This window comes from Bubalus kerabau, chromosome 2, assembly GCF_029407905.1.
Source record: "Bubalus kerabau isolate K-KA32 ecotype Philippines breed swamp buffalo chromosome 2, PCC_UOA_SB_1v2, whole genome shotgun sequence".
Classification (NCBI taxonomy): domain Eukaryota; kingdom Metazoa; phylum Chordata; class Mammalia; order Artiodactyla; family Bovidae; genus Bubalus; species Bubalus kerabau.
In genome coordinates this window covers 134,108,007-134,120,941 of record NC_073625.1, presented here as the reverse complement: position 1 = coordinate 134,120,941, position 12,935 = coordinate 134,108,007, and the positions used below count along the sequence as shown (strand labels likewise).

Here is a 12,935-nt window from a genome sequence, read left to right as displayed (position 1 = left end):
CAGTACTCTTGCCTGGAAAATCCCATGGACGGAGGAGCCTGGTAGGCTGCAGTCCATGGGGTCGCTAAGAGTCGGACACGACTGAATGACTTCACTTTCACTTTTCACTTTTCACTTTCATGCATCGGAGAAGGAAATGGCAACCCACTCCAGTGTTCTTGCCTGGAGAATCCCAGGGACGGCGGAGCCTGGTGGGCTGCTGTCTACAGGACCACACAAAGTCAGACACAACTGAAGTGATTTAGCAGCAGCAGCTGGTTAAGCAAAACGTCTAAAAACTTTTTTTTTTTTAAACTTTTTAAAAAATAAAGATAACCGGTGGAATACATAACTAAAGAAATCATTCCCCTTCTAATTGGTTTTAAGATAGAGCAAAACTATTTCCCATATTTGAAACATGAAAATGTTTTTTGTTTGTCTGAAGGGCAACTTGAGAATGAGAAGAGGCAATAGAAGGGAAACAAAGAGAAGTTTCTCTATACATTTCCTATTTCAACACTCTCAACTTAAAATATTTTTTACAAAGAAATCATTAACAATTCCTTGATCTATTTCAGGTGTTATCTTCCTTTTCCGCAAAGGAAACTATCCATCTGGCAAAATCTTGATTTTCTCTTTTTTAAGGGGCAGCCATTACCTCTTTTTAATGGGGCTTCTCTGGTGGTTCAGACGGTAAAGAATCTGCCCACAGTGCGGGAGACCAGGGTTCAATCCCTGGGTCAGGAAAATCCCCTGGAGAAGGGAACAGCTATCCACTCCAGTATTCTTGCCTGGAGCAAGAAACCAAGTTCCTTATCCAAGTGTCACAAACAGATTCACTTGGGCTGAACACTTTGGATCACAATTTGCAGCTCTATCATCGAATTGGCTACATCATCATTGCAGAAACCTAAACTGAGATGGTAAATTCCAAGACCCCATAAAATGTTATGCATAAAAATGTTTAAAAGGAATAGAAATTCATGGAATTACAAGCAAATGGATTTTTCTGTTTCATTTCTACATATTTTTTACATCTGTGTTATAAATTAAATGTGTGTGACATATGCAATGTCTTAGCCTATCTGTCATTTATTAAAGCTGAGGATTTAACTCTAAGTTCCTTAATTTGAAAATTAAAATTTTAATTAAAAAATTAACCTTAAGGAAATAGAAAAGAAGGGGAAGAAGTCTTGAGGCAAAGCTAACAAAAATCAAAATTACTGTAATATCAGGTATTACATGAAAACCTGATGCACAGTACATGTTATATTAATAAATATAGAGTGGATGTTTCCATTCTTTCAGGGTATCCTTTTTAAATTTCTACATACATATATAAAGACACAACGGAAGTTTTTTCCAGTTAACTTTTTGAGAAGCCTTTCAAAAAAAGAATTTTCTTCCTGCTTTTTTATATTCTTATCTATAGTCCTAAGTACATAATAAATGAGACTATTCCAACTATTGTCAATTCAAACCATTATGTGATTTATTCTTCCACTCAACAAACATATTATTAAACATCTACTCTGGACCAGACATAGTAACCCCAATCAGAAAAATTCATCTTCTCACAACAAAGTTAAGAATAACTATATTAGGATGTTAAGTGCCACAAGGCACATAATTAGAGTGTTATGTCACCAAAACCAAATGTTTCATGAGAATGTGACTGGACTCAACACACTAAGGATTTCCCTTAAACTTAATGCAATACATTCTGAAACCATGTTCAGTATGCTTGTATTTTTAGCTGTACTGGACTTCCCTGGTGGCTCAGATGTAAAGAATCCATCTGCTAGTGCAGGGTTCAATCCCTGGATCAGGAAGATCCCTGGAGAAAAAAATGGCACTGACTCCAGTATTCTTGCCCGGAAAATCCCATGGACAGAGGAGCCTGGTGGTCAACAGTCTGTGGGGTTGGAAAGAGTCAGACACAACTTAGTGACTAAATAACAAACAACAACAACCTCTTAAAGTAACTAGTTCTGTAAATTCACTGTCAGTGATATAAACTAGTAGGGTATCTCCTCTTATTTAGTCCTCAAACTATTTTCTCTAAATTGAGACTCCTCTAGTTTTAGTGTTTTTAAAGCTTTGTAAACCAAACACTAGGAAAATCAATTATGATTATGTAAATTACAGATCATAACCTTGTCAGCCAGTCTTTTCTCATATAACTTCACATCACCTCTTGGGTTTTCTGAATAGGACCATGCATTGTTCATCTCTGTATCACTAAATCACAAAGTCTTACAACCCTTTAAAGTCACATAATTTGCTTTTGTTTTACCAGAAACAAGACCTTCAATTTACCAGATTTGGTTACATATTACTCTTGGTTATATATAAAAGAAATTTTAATTAATCGTACCACTAAGGGATGAACATACAACAACTGATCAGAATTTCATCCAACAAATATTTACGAGTGCCTAACACATGTCAATCATGATCTAGCTCATTTGCTGAGTTGCCTGGAGAGCACAAAATGTGACTGGTTTAATTAAAATATTCATAGGTAGCTACAATTTCATATGTTCAGAGTTATAAAATATCTTAAAAGTTTCCAATAAGAGGTAGAAATATGAGTACAGGACTCCGTATCTTTCTCCCAGTGCAGATTCCATTCCCCAGTGGCTCAGCGGTAAAGAATCTGCCTGCACTGCAGGAGCTGCAGGAGATGCTGGTTCGATCCCTGGGTTGGGAGGATCCCCTGGAGGAGGGCATGGCAACCCACTCCAGTATTCTTGCCTGGAGAATCCCATGGAAGAGGAGCCTGGTGGGCTACAGTCCACTGGGCTGCAAAGACTTGGACATGACTGAAGTGACTGAGCATGGACGCATGCAAAACTATTATGCCTACCCATGAGATAAAACACTGAAGTTTTACTAATTAAGAAGCAAGTGTGGGACTTCCCTGGCAGTCCATTGGTTAAGACTTCGCATGCTTCCACTGTAGGGGGCACACGGTCAGAGAACTCAGATCCTACAAACCACACAGCATGGTCAAAAAAAAAACAACAAAAAAAACAACGGCAAGTATACTTACATGATATTGGTTACCAATGCTACTTCAGGATCATACTTCATCAAAATGTCATATGATTGCTGTCCTAGGTTTAGACCAACAGCTAATTAATAACCTACACTAGCTTATCTGGAACTCCACTCCATTCCCAGTTCCCCATCCCAAGTAACATCCTCAAAGGCTTTTCTTGGCTCAGTGGTAAAGAATCTGCCTGCTGAGACAGGAGACACAGGTTCGATCCCTGGGTCGGGAAGATCCCTTGGAGAAGGACATGGCAACCCACTTCAGTATTCTTGCCTCGGAAAATCCCATGGGCAGAGGAGCCTGGAGGGCTACAATCTATGGGGTTGTAAGAGTCCGACATGACTTGGTGACTCAACAACAAAATGTCTTCAAAATCCATCAGTCAGTAGAGGGTTTATCGCCACCAAGTGCCTTGAACGCTACATCCTGCTCTTAGCTACATTTACATCGTACCCACACTCAGTTTTACTCTACTTCTCTGCTGTCCTATGGACGTTTTCATCCTGCCACACCCACCATCACACATACCAATACTGCTCTTCAGCAGCATTAAAGAAACACACATTGTTCCTAATGCTTCACCATCTCATCATAACCTGCCTATCATCCCTGGAAATATATAAAGATGCTCCCTCTTGAAAAGATTAGTTTTACCCTGGGGGGAATTTACATACAAACATTTCTCTCCTTTCTTGTATCTTAAGGCATGGAGTCTTTGCGTGTGTGTTTTTAAAGTTATTCCCTCCCCCACATCTTCCCTTGTGGCACATTAATTATTAATAAACATAATGAAATCCTTTGTTGATGAAGTTTAATTCCCATAGGTAAAGGTTAACACATAACCATGAAAACTAATATCTAAGTTTAAAACTTAAAATACCGACTGCTTTTGCTTTTTTACACCAAATGACAAGGAGACTACATTTTTCAAAAAGTTTATTCCCGTCTGTAAAGCAATTATCCTTCAATTAAAAAATAAACAAATTAAAAAAAAAAGAAAAAAAAGTTTTTTCCCTCCTAACAGCTTCCCTAGAGGCCCATTTTAGTAAGCAGTGCACATAATGAAGATCCCCTGTTGACAAATTTCAACTTCCTTAAGTAATCAGCTGTCTACCATTTTTCCATTTAAATACATAATTTAATTTAAAGAAGCCCAGAAAGTAAAAAATGTTTCAAAATCATTTTCTTATAAAAAACTGGTCACCATAAGCCATGTTAATTATCCTAAATACAATGTATAATTTATGTCACATGCCAGTTGGACAAATAAAGCCTCATTCAGCTTTAGTTGCATTACTGGGTTTTTAATTTCAAAAACCAAGGAATTAATACCCAATTTTTGTATTTTAAACCGTTCCTGGGTAAAGGTGTTTAGGTGGGGAACTCATAAAAACTGAAGGGGAAAAAAACTGAGTCAAGCCATTGGTAAAAGTCATCATAACAAAAAACACCAAAAATTCCTATGGAAGAGCCCAGAGGTTATTGGTTCTTTGGGCATGGGGACCACTGTCCTCATCTTTGTCCCTCCCAAAGTAGTGTATGCACTTTATGGTACAGATTCTATTTCTCTATAGCTAAAAATGTATTCCAAGTTAGATGAAGAAGAAAGAGTAAAACTTCTAAAAACATGGCATTTTTGAAGACTAAGAATCAATGTTTAGGGCTTTCCTCGTGGCTCAGTGGTAAAGAACCCACCTGCCAATGCAGGAGACACAGGTTCCATCCCTGGTCCAGGAAAATCCCATATGCTGAGAAGCAACCAAGCCCGTGCATCACTACTGAGCCTCTGTTCTGTTCTACAGCCCAGGAGCTGCAGCTACTGATGCCCTTTCTCCCTGGAGCCCACGCTCCACAAGAGAAGCCACCGCAATGAGAAGCCTGCACAGCACAGCTGGAGAGTAGCCCCCAATCACTGCAAACTAGAGAAAAGGCTGTGCAGCAGCAACGATTAAAAAAAAAGAAAAAGAATGAATGTTTAAAGACAGTTATTATCCAACTGTTCATATAACCCAAAATTATAAATGTAAATCAATTGGCCAGACAAAGGCAAAACTGGGAAAAAATTTTAAGCTGTATATTGCCTTAAATATTAACTATGAACATTAAGAGAAACTTCGTATTATTTTAGGAAATCAACAGTACCCAAGTGTTGAACTCTTTTAATGTGATTTCTACTTCAAAACAAATTAAGTAAGATAAAATTCTCAGCAATTCTAGAGGAGGCTCCGCATAACACAAACCAGGAAAACAGTACTGAGGAACACAAGCTGTGAACCTACCAAGCATTTTTTTGCTCGTAACTACTACACCAAAGGAAAGTCTCTGGCACCTGCACCATTCACAGGACACTTGCAGGATGGCTGCAGCGAAGCGCAGTAGTTAAAGTGCTGCCTCTAGTATCCAGCTGTTTGGATTTGAATACTGGCTTTTCCTCTAGCACGTGTTTACTGACAATTGGAAAAGTTTACAAAGGGGAGCTGAAAATGTTAGCACAGTTGGAAAAAAGATGTCTTTGAACTAAAGATGGACAAATGTTAAAAATATTTTAAGACAGGAAGTATATTTAAGCAGAAATTGTTTTAAGTAATCAAACCATTTTGGAGCTAGTTTCCTTTTTCATCCTAAGCCAGATTATTTCTTTAACTACTGCCTATTTTCTTTTCATTCTTTCCAATCTTATTATGGTTAAGTTTGAGGCTTACTTAAAATTAAAATTTTCAAATCTTTGTAGTTTAAAAATTAATTGTCTAGCTTGTAATCAAGGTTGGTCCATTTTTACTTCTTCCTACCTGTTCTACTCATCTCTTGCTTATGCGTATTCCCTCCACCAGAGGGCAGACAAAAGAAAGATGAAGTCGTGCAATACAAAGTTGATAACTTATTCGCTTCCAGAGAATCTTGAGCGGTGCCACCAAAAAACTTTAAACAGCACTGATGTTCTCTGAGACAGTCTTCTTCAATTGCAAAAGCGTTAAATAAAATACAACCAGAAAGTTGGCAATATTAATGCATTTATTCATTCATTCTACAAATATCTGGGTTCCAACCACATGCAGGGCACATTCCAGTCTCCAGGGATTCAGCCGTGAACAAAAAGAAGTTTCCCATGGTCATGGAGCTTTATTCTACCTATGTCTAGGAGAGGATAATAAAGCGTGTGAATAAATAACAATTTCAAGTAAAGCACTGTGCAGGGGGAAAAAAAGAAGCTACAGGATGACCAGGAAGGGTATTTTTAAATAATTTAATCTGAGTTAAAGACCTGAATGAAATGAGTGAATGAGCCATGCCTTAAAAAGGGAAGAGCACTCCAAGCACAAGAAACAGTAAAATGCAAAGGCCCTGAGGCAGAAACTAACCTGGCAAGCTGAATCAACAGGAGACAGGGGTGAAGACTGGAGGGGAGTGAACAAAGCAGAAGCTATACAGAGGTGGGCAGGAGCCAACTATGTGGGAGCCAACTATGTGATACACGGGCCTCTAGACCATAATAAAAACTTCATATTTTATCTAACACTAATGGGTTTTGATAACTGGGAGACAGAATCTAATTTGATTCCCACCTTTTAAAGTTCATGCTGGTTGCCAGGAGACACAGACTGGAAGCTGAAGGACCAGTCAGGTGCTACTACAGTTGTCTGGGCCAGGAAAGATGGTGGTTTGACACAGGATAGTGGTAGTGGAAGTGATTAAAAAATAAGGCAAATTTGGAATAAATTTTAAGAGAGCCCACTGTTCAGTCGCTAAGTTATGTCTGACTCTGCAACCCCATGAACTGCAGCATGCCAGGCTCTCCTGTCCCTCACCAGCTCCCAGAGTTTGCTCAAACTCATGTCCATTGAGTCAGTGATGCCACCCAACCATCTCATCCTCTGTCGTCCCCTTCTCCTCCTGCCTTCAATCTTTTCTAGCATCAGGGTCTTTTCTAATGAGTCAGCTCTTTGCATCAGGTGGCCAGTGTATTGGAGCTTCCACATCAGTCCTTCCAGTGAGTGTCCGGGGTTGATTTTCTTTAGGATAGAGCCCATAATACTTGCCAATAAATATAGGACGAGTGAATCAGGATTACTCTTAGGAGTTTTAAACTTGAGCATCTAGGTGGACGGTGATACCATTAACTGAGCTGAAAAAGAATTACAAGCCATAGCCAGTGAGGCCAGATGAAGATCAGAATTAGTGTCCCATAGTCAAGGGAAAGAATGTTTCCATAAGGCAGGAGTTGTCAAACGTGGTTGAGAGATCTAATTTGGCAAGACTGCCATCCCTGATGACACTGAGAATGGTTCTGGGGCATAGGAAAGATAAAAGTCTCTGGAGTAGGTTCAGAAGAAAATGCGAAGTGAGGAGTTGAGAAGTAGACACAGGCGAAATGGAATCTTTGAAAAATTTTTGAACACAATGTAGCTTTATTAGTTTTTGAAGTTTTAACTTGCCTGTTATTGAAATTTCAAACTTAAAGTTGAAAAATTTTGGTGCTCACTCTGTAAAGAATCCGTCTGCAATGCAGGAGACTCAGGTTCAATCCCTGGATCGGGAAGATCCTCTGGAGGAGGAAATGAAAACCCACTCTAGTATTCTTGTTTGGAGAATCCTATGGACAGAGGAGACTAGTGGATTATAGCCCATGGCGTCAGAAAGGGTCAGACGTTGACTTCACTACTAAACCACCACCTACCATAGTGAACAGTCTTATTCCATTCACCTAGATTTACCAACTGTTAACATTTGCCACCCTTGCTTTATTGCTCTCTTTATATGTAATAATCATTATTGCTTATTCATTTGAGAGTAAACTGAAGGTATTTTGACCCTTTACTCCTAAATAATTCACTGTGTATCCTTCCAAGAACAAGGGTGTTTTCCTATGTAACTACAGTGCTGTGCTGTGCTGTGCTAAGTCACTTTAGTTGTGGCCGACTTTCATGACCCTATGGACTATGGCCCGCCAGGCTCCTCTGTCCATGGGACTCTCCAGGCAAGAATACTGGAGTGGGTTGCCATGCCCTCCTCCAGAGGATCTTCCCAACCCAAGGACTGAACCCACGTTACTTATATCTCCTGCATTGGCAGGCGGGGTCCTTACAACTATTGCCTCCTGAGAAGCCCTGTAACTACAGTACAATGAACAAATTCAGGAAATTTAACATTGATATCCCATTATTTAATATTCAATACATATGCAAATTTTGCCAACAACCCAATAATGTTCTTGGAGTGGATTTTCCAATTCAAGATCCAATCCAGGATTCTGCACTGAATTTAATTCGCAGGTCTCTTTCCTTTAATCTGAAACTGTTCCTCTGCCTTTCTTTGTCTTTCACAACATTAGCCTGTTGGAAGAGCCAGCTACTTAGTAGAACAATCCTCAGTTAAGGTCCCTCTATTGATTCCTTGTGATGAGATTTTGGTTATGCATTTCATAAATACCACAGGAAAGTAATGACATTCCCTAGTTCAAGTGTGTCAAGAAGAACATGTTTTTCCCACTACTGGTGATATTAATTTTGATCACTTGGTTGAGGTGATGCCTGACAGACTTCTCCACTGTGAAGTTACTGTATCCCCCTTGGTCATTAATCTCAAGAAAGACCACTACAAACTGTAGTAATATCCTTTCCTCCATCCAACTTCCTCCACTAGTAACATTTGCCTGACTCAGTATTACCATAATGGTTGCAAACTAGTGACTTTTCTAACTACTGTTCCTTCTACAGTTTTTATTGTCCATCTAGCAGGAAGAGTTTTTCCCTTTTTCTTACTTGTTTATTATGGACTTGGGGATTCTGACTGTATTCAATCAGTTATAATCCATTGCTGTTATTATTCATTTTGATGCCCCAATTCTCTCAGATTTGACATGCCCTCATTTTTTAAAAAAGCACTTCCTTACTTTGTGTTCCATCCTCATCTTGTATTTTCCCTTCTTCAGCCCTGGAACTGGAAGTCAAGTCTGATGCTGAAAAGAACAATATTACATAGGAACCTGGAATGTTAGGTCCAGGAATCAAGGCAAACTGGAGGTGGTCAAACAGGAAATGGCAAGAATGAACATTGACATTATAGTAATCAGTGAACTAAAATGGACTGGAATGGGAGAATTTAACTCAGATGACCATTATATCTACTACTGTGGGCAGGAATCCTTTAGAAGAAATGGAGTAGCCATCATGGTCAACAAAAGAGTCCGAATGCAGTATTTGGATGCAATCTCAAAAACGAGAATGATCTCTGTTCGATTCCAAGGCAAACCATTCAATATCACGGTAAATCAAGTCTATGCCCCAACCAGTAATGCTGAAGAAGCTGAACAGTTCTATGAAGATCTACAAGACCTTCTAGAACTAACACCCAAAAAAGATGTCCTTTTCATTATAGGGGATTGGAATGCAAAAGCAGGAAGTCAAGAAACACCTGGAGTAACAGGCAAATTTGGCCTTGGAGTACAGAATGAAGCAGGGCAAAGGCTAACAGAGTTCTGCCAAGAGAATGCACTGGTCATAATAAACACCCTCTTCTAACAACACAAGAGAAGACTCTACACATGGACATCACCAGATAGTCAACACTGGAATCAGACTGATTATACTCTTTGCAGCCAAAGATGGAGAAGAAGCTCTATAGAGTCAGCAAAAACAAGACCGGGAGCTGACTGTTCAGATCATGAACTCCTTTTTGCAAAATTCAGAATTAATTGAAAAAAATAGGGAAAACCACTAGACCATTCAGGTATGACCTAAATCAAATCCCTTAAGATTATACAGTGGAAGTGACAAATAGATTCAAGGGCTTAGATCTGATAGACAGAGTGCCTGAAGAACTATGGACGGAGGTCTGTGACACTGTACAGGAGGCAGTAATCAAGACCATCCTCAAGAAGAAAGGCAAAATGGTTGCCTGAGGAGGCCTTACAAATAGCTGAGAAAGAAATGATGCAAAAAGCAAAGGAGAAAAGGAAAGATATACCCATTTGAATGCAGAGTTCCAAAGAATAGCAAGGAGAGATAAGAAGGCCTTCCTCAGTGATCAGTGCAAAGAAACAGAGGAAAACAACAGAATGGGAAAGACTACAGATCTCTTAAAGAAAATTAGAGATACCAAGGGAACATTTCATGCAAAGATGGGCTCAATAAAGGACAGAAATGGTATGGACCTAACAGAAGCAGAAGATGAGATGGTAAGAATACACAGAAGAACTATACAAAAAAGATCTTCACGACCCAGATAATCACGATGGTGTGATCACTCACCTTGAACCAGACATCCTGGAATGCAAAGTCAAGTGGACCTTAGGAAGCATCACTATGAACAAAGCTAGTGGGGGTGATGGAATTTCAGTTGAGCTATTTAAATTCCTAAAAGATGATGCTGTGAAAGTGCTGCACTCAAAATGCCAGCAAATTTGGAAAACTCAGCAGTGGCCACAGGACTGGAAAAGGTCTGTTTTCATTCTAACCCCAAAGAAAGGCAATGCCAAAGAATGCTCAAACTACCGCACAACTGCGCTCATCTCACATGCTAGTAAAGTAATGCTCAAAATTCTCCAAGCCAGTGTATGAACTGCCTTATGATCCAGCAATCCCACTGCTGGACATACACACCAAGGAAACCAGAATTGAAAGAGACACGTGTACCCCAATGTTCATCACAGCACTGTTTATAATAGCCAGGACATGGAAGCAACCTAGATGTCCATCAGCAGATGAATGGATAAGAAAGCTGTGGTACATATACACAATGGAGTACTACTCAGCCATTAAAAAGAATTCATTTGAATCAGTTCTAATGAGATGGATGAAACTGGAGCCTATTATACAGAGTGAAGTGAGCCAGAAATAAAAACACCAATACAGTATACTAACACATATATATGGAATTTAGAAAGACGGTAACAATAACCCTGTATGTGAGACAGCAAAAGAGACACTGATGTATAGAACAGTCTTTTGGACTCTGTGGGAGAGGGAGAGGGTGGGAAGATTTGGGAGAATGGCATTGAAACATGTATACTATCATGTATGAAACGAGTCACCAGTCCAGGTTCGATGCATGATACTGGATGCTTGGGGCTGGTGCACTGGGACGACCCGGAGGGATGGTATGGGGAGGGAGGAGGGAGGAGGGTTCAGGATGGGGAACACATGTATACCTGTGGAGCATTCATTTCTATATTTGGCAAAACCAAAACAATATTGTAAAGTTTAAAAATAAAATTAAATTAAAAAAAAAAATTCTCCAAGCCAGGCTTCAACAGTACATGAATCGTGAACTTTCAGATGTTCAGCTGGATTTAGAAAAGGCAGAGGAAACAGAGATCAAATTGCCAGCATCCGCTGGATCATCAAAAAAGCAAGAGAGTTCCAGAAAAACATCTATTTCTGCTTTATTGACTATGCCAAAGGCTTTGACTGTGTGGATCAAAACAAACTGTGGAAAATTCTGAAAGAGATGGGAATACCAGACCACCTGACCTGCCTCTTGAGAAACCTACATGCAGGTCAGGAAGCAAGTTATTAGAACTGGACATGGAACAACATCCTGGTTCCAAATCGGGAAAGGAGTAGGTCAAGGCTCTATACTTTTACCCAACTTACTTAACTTATATGCAGAGTTCAGTTCAGTTGCTCAGTCGTGTCCAACTCTTTGCGACCCCATGAACCACAGCATGCCAGGCCTCCCTGTCCATCACAAACTCTCAGAGTCCACCCAAACCCATGTCCCTTGAGTCGGTGATGCCATCCAACTATCTGATCCTCTGTCGTCCCCTTCTCCTTCTGCCCTCAATCTTTCCCAGCATCAGGGTGTTTTCAAATGAGTAGCTCTTCACTTCAGGTGGCCAAAGTATTGGAGCTTCAGCTTCGTGCAAAATGCCGGGCTGGATGAAGCACAAGCTGGAATCAAAACTGCCTGGAGAAGTATCAGTAACCTCAGATATACAGATGACACCACTCTTATGGAAGAAAGGGAAGAAGAACTAAAGAGCCTCTTGATAAAAGTGAAAGAGGAGAGTGAAAAAGTTGGCTTAAAACTTAGCATTCAGAAAACTAATATGGCATCTGGTCCCATCACTCAAGACAAATAGATGGGGAAACAATGGAAACAGTGACAGACTTTATTTTTGCGGGCTCCAAAATCACTGCAGATGGTGACTGCAGCCATGAAATTAAAAGACGATTGCTCCTTGGAAGAAAATCTATGACCAACCTAGACAGCATATTAAAAAGCAGAGACATTACTTTGCCAACAAAGGTCCGTCTAGTCAAGGCTATGGTTTTTCCAGTAGTCATGTATGGATGTGAGAGCTGGACTATAAAGAAAGCTGAGCACCGAAGAATTGATGCTTTTGAACTGTGGTGTTGGAGAAGACTCTTGAGAGTCCCTTGGACTGCAAGGAGATCCAACCAGTCCATCCTAAAGGAAATCAGTCCTGAATATTCATTGGAAGGACTAATGTTGAAGCTGAAACTCCTATCCTTTGGCTACCTGATGCGAAGAACTGACTCATTTGAAAAGACCCTGATGCTGGGAAGATTGAAGGAAGGAGGAGAAGGGGACGAGAGGATGAGATGATTGGATGGCATCACTGACGAAATGGACATGACTTTGAGTAAGCTCTGGGAGTTGGTGATGGACAGGAAAGCCTGGCGTGCTGCAGTCCATGGGGTCGCAGAGTCGGACACAACTGAGTGACTGAACTGAATTGAGCCCTGGAATTTGCCATTGATTTGGGCAAACTAGCTGCGCTCACTGCTACTAGGGTGTCATTAGTTCTAGCCCTTTCATTACACAGAGTTAGGAATTATATGCATGTCTGTATGAATGGATATTTTAATCACAAGTTCATATGGATAACTCTAATTCCCATCCAACATTGCCGAGGTCTTCACTGTCTTCTTCTATT

The 12,935-nt window shown here is 40.0% G+C and overlaps 1 protein-coding gene across 3 annotated transcripts in view; it reads right to left on the bottom strand.

Annotated features, from left to right (window-relative positions):
* The window catches only part of GNB4 (G protein subunit beta 4), a 72,366-nt gene that overhangs the window by 54,934 nt on the left and 4,497 nt on the right, over positions 1-12,935 (bottom strand). The window contains exon 2 of one of the 3 annotated variants that reach the window (XM_055568986.1): positions 3,035-3,098. The exons of the other annotated variants lie outside the window; for them this stretch is intronic. The gene's annotated coding sequence lies outside the window, so the exon portion shown is untranslated. The remainder of the gene's footprint in view (positions 1-3,034; positions 3,099-12,935) is intronic. 3 annotated transcript variants of the gene reach the window in all.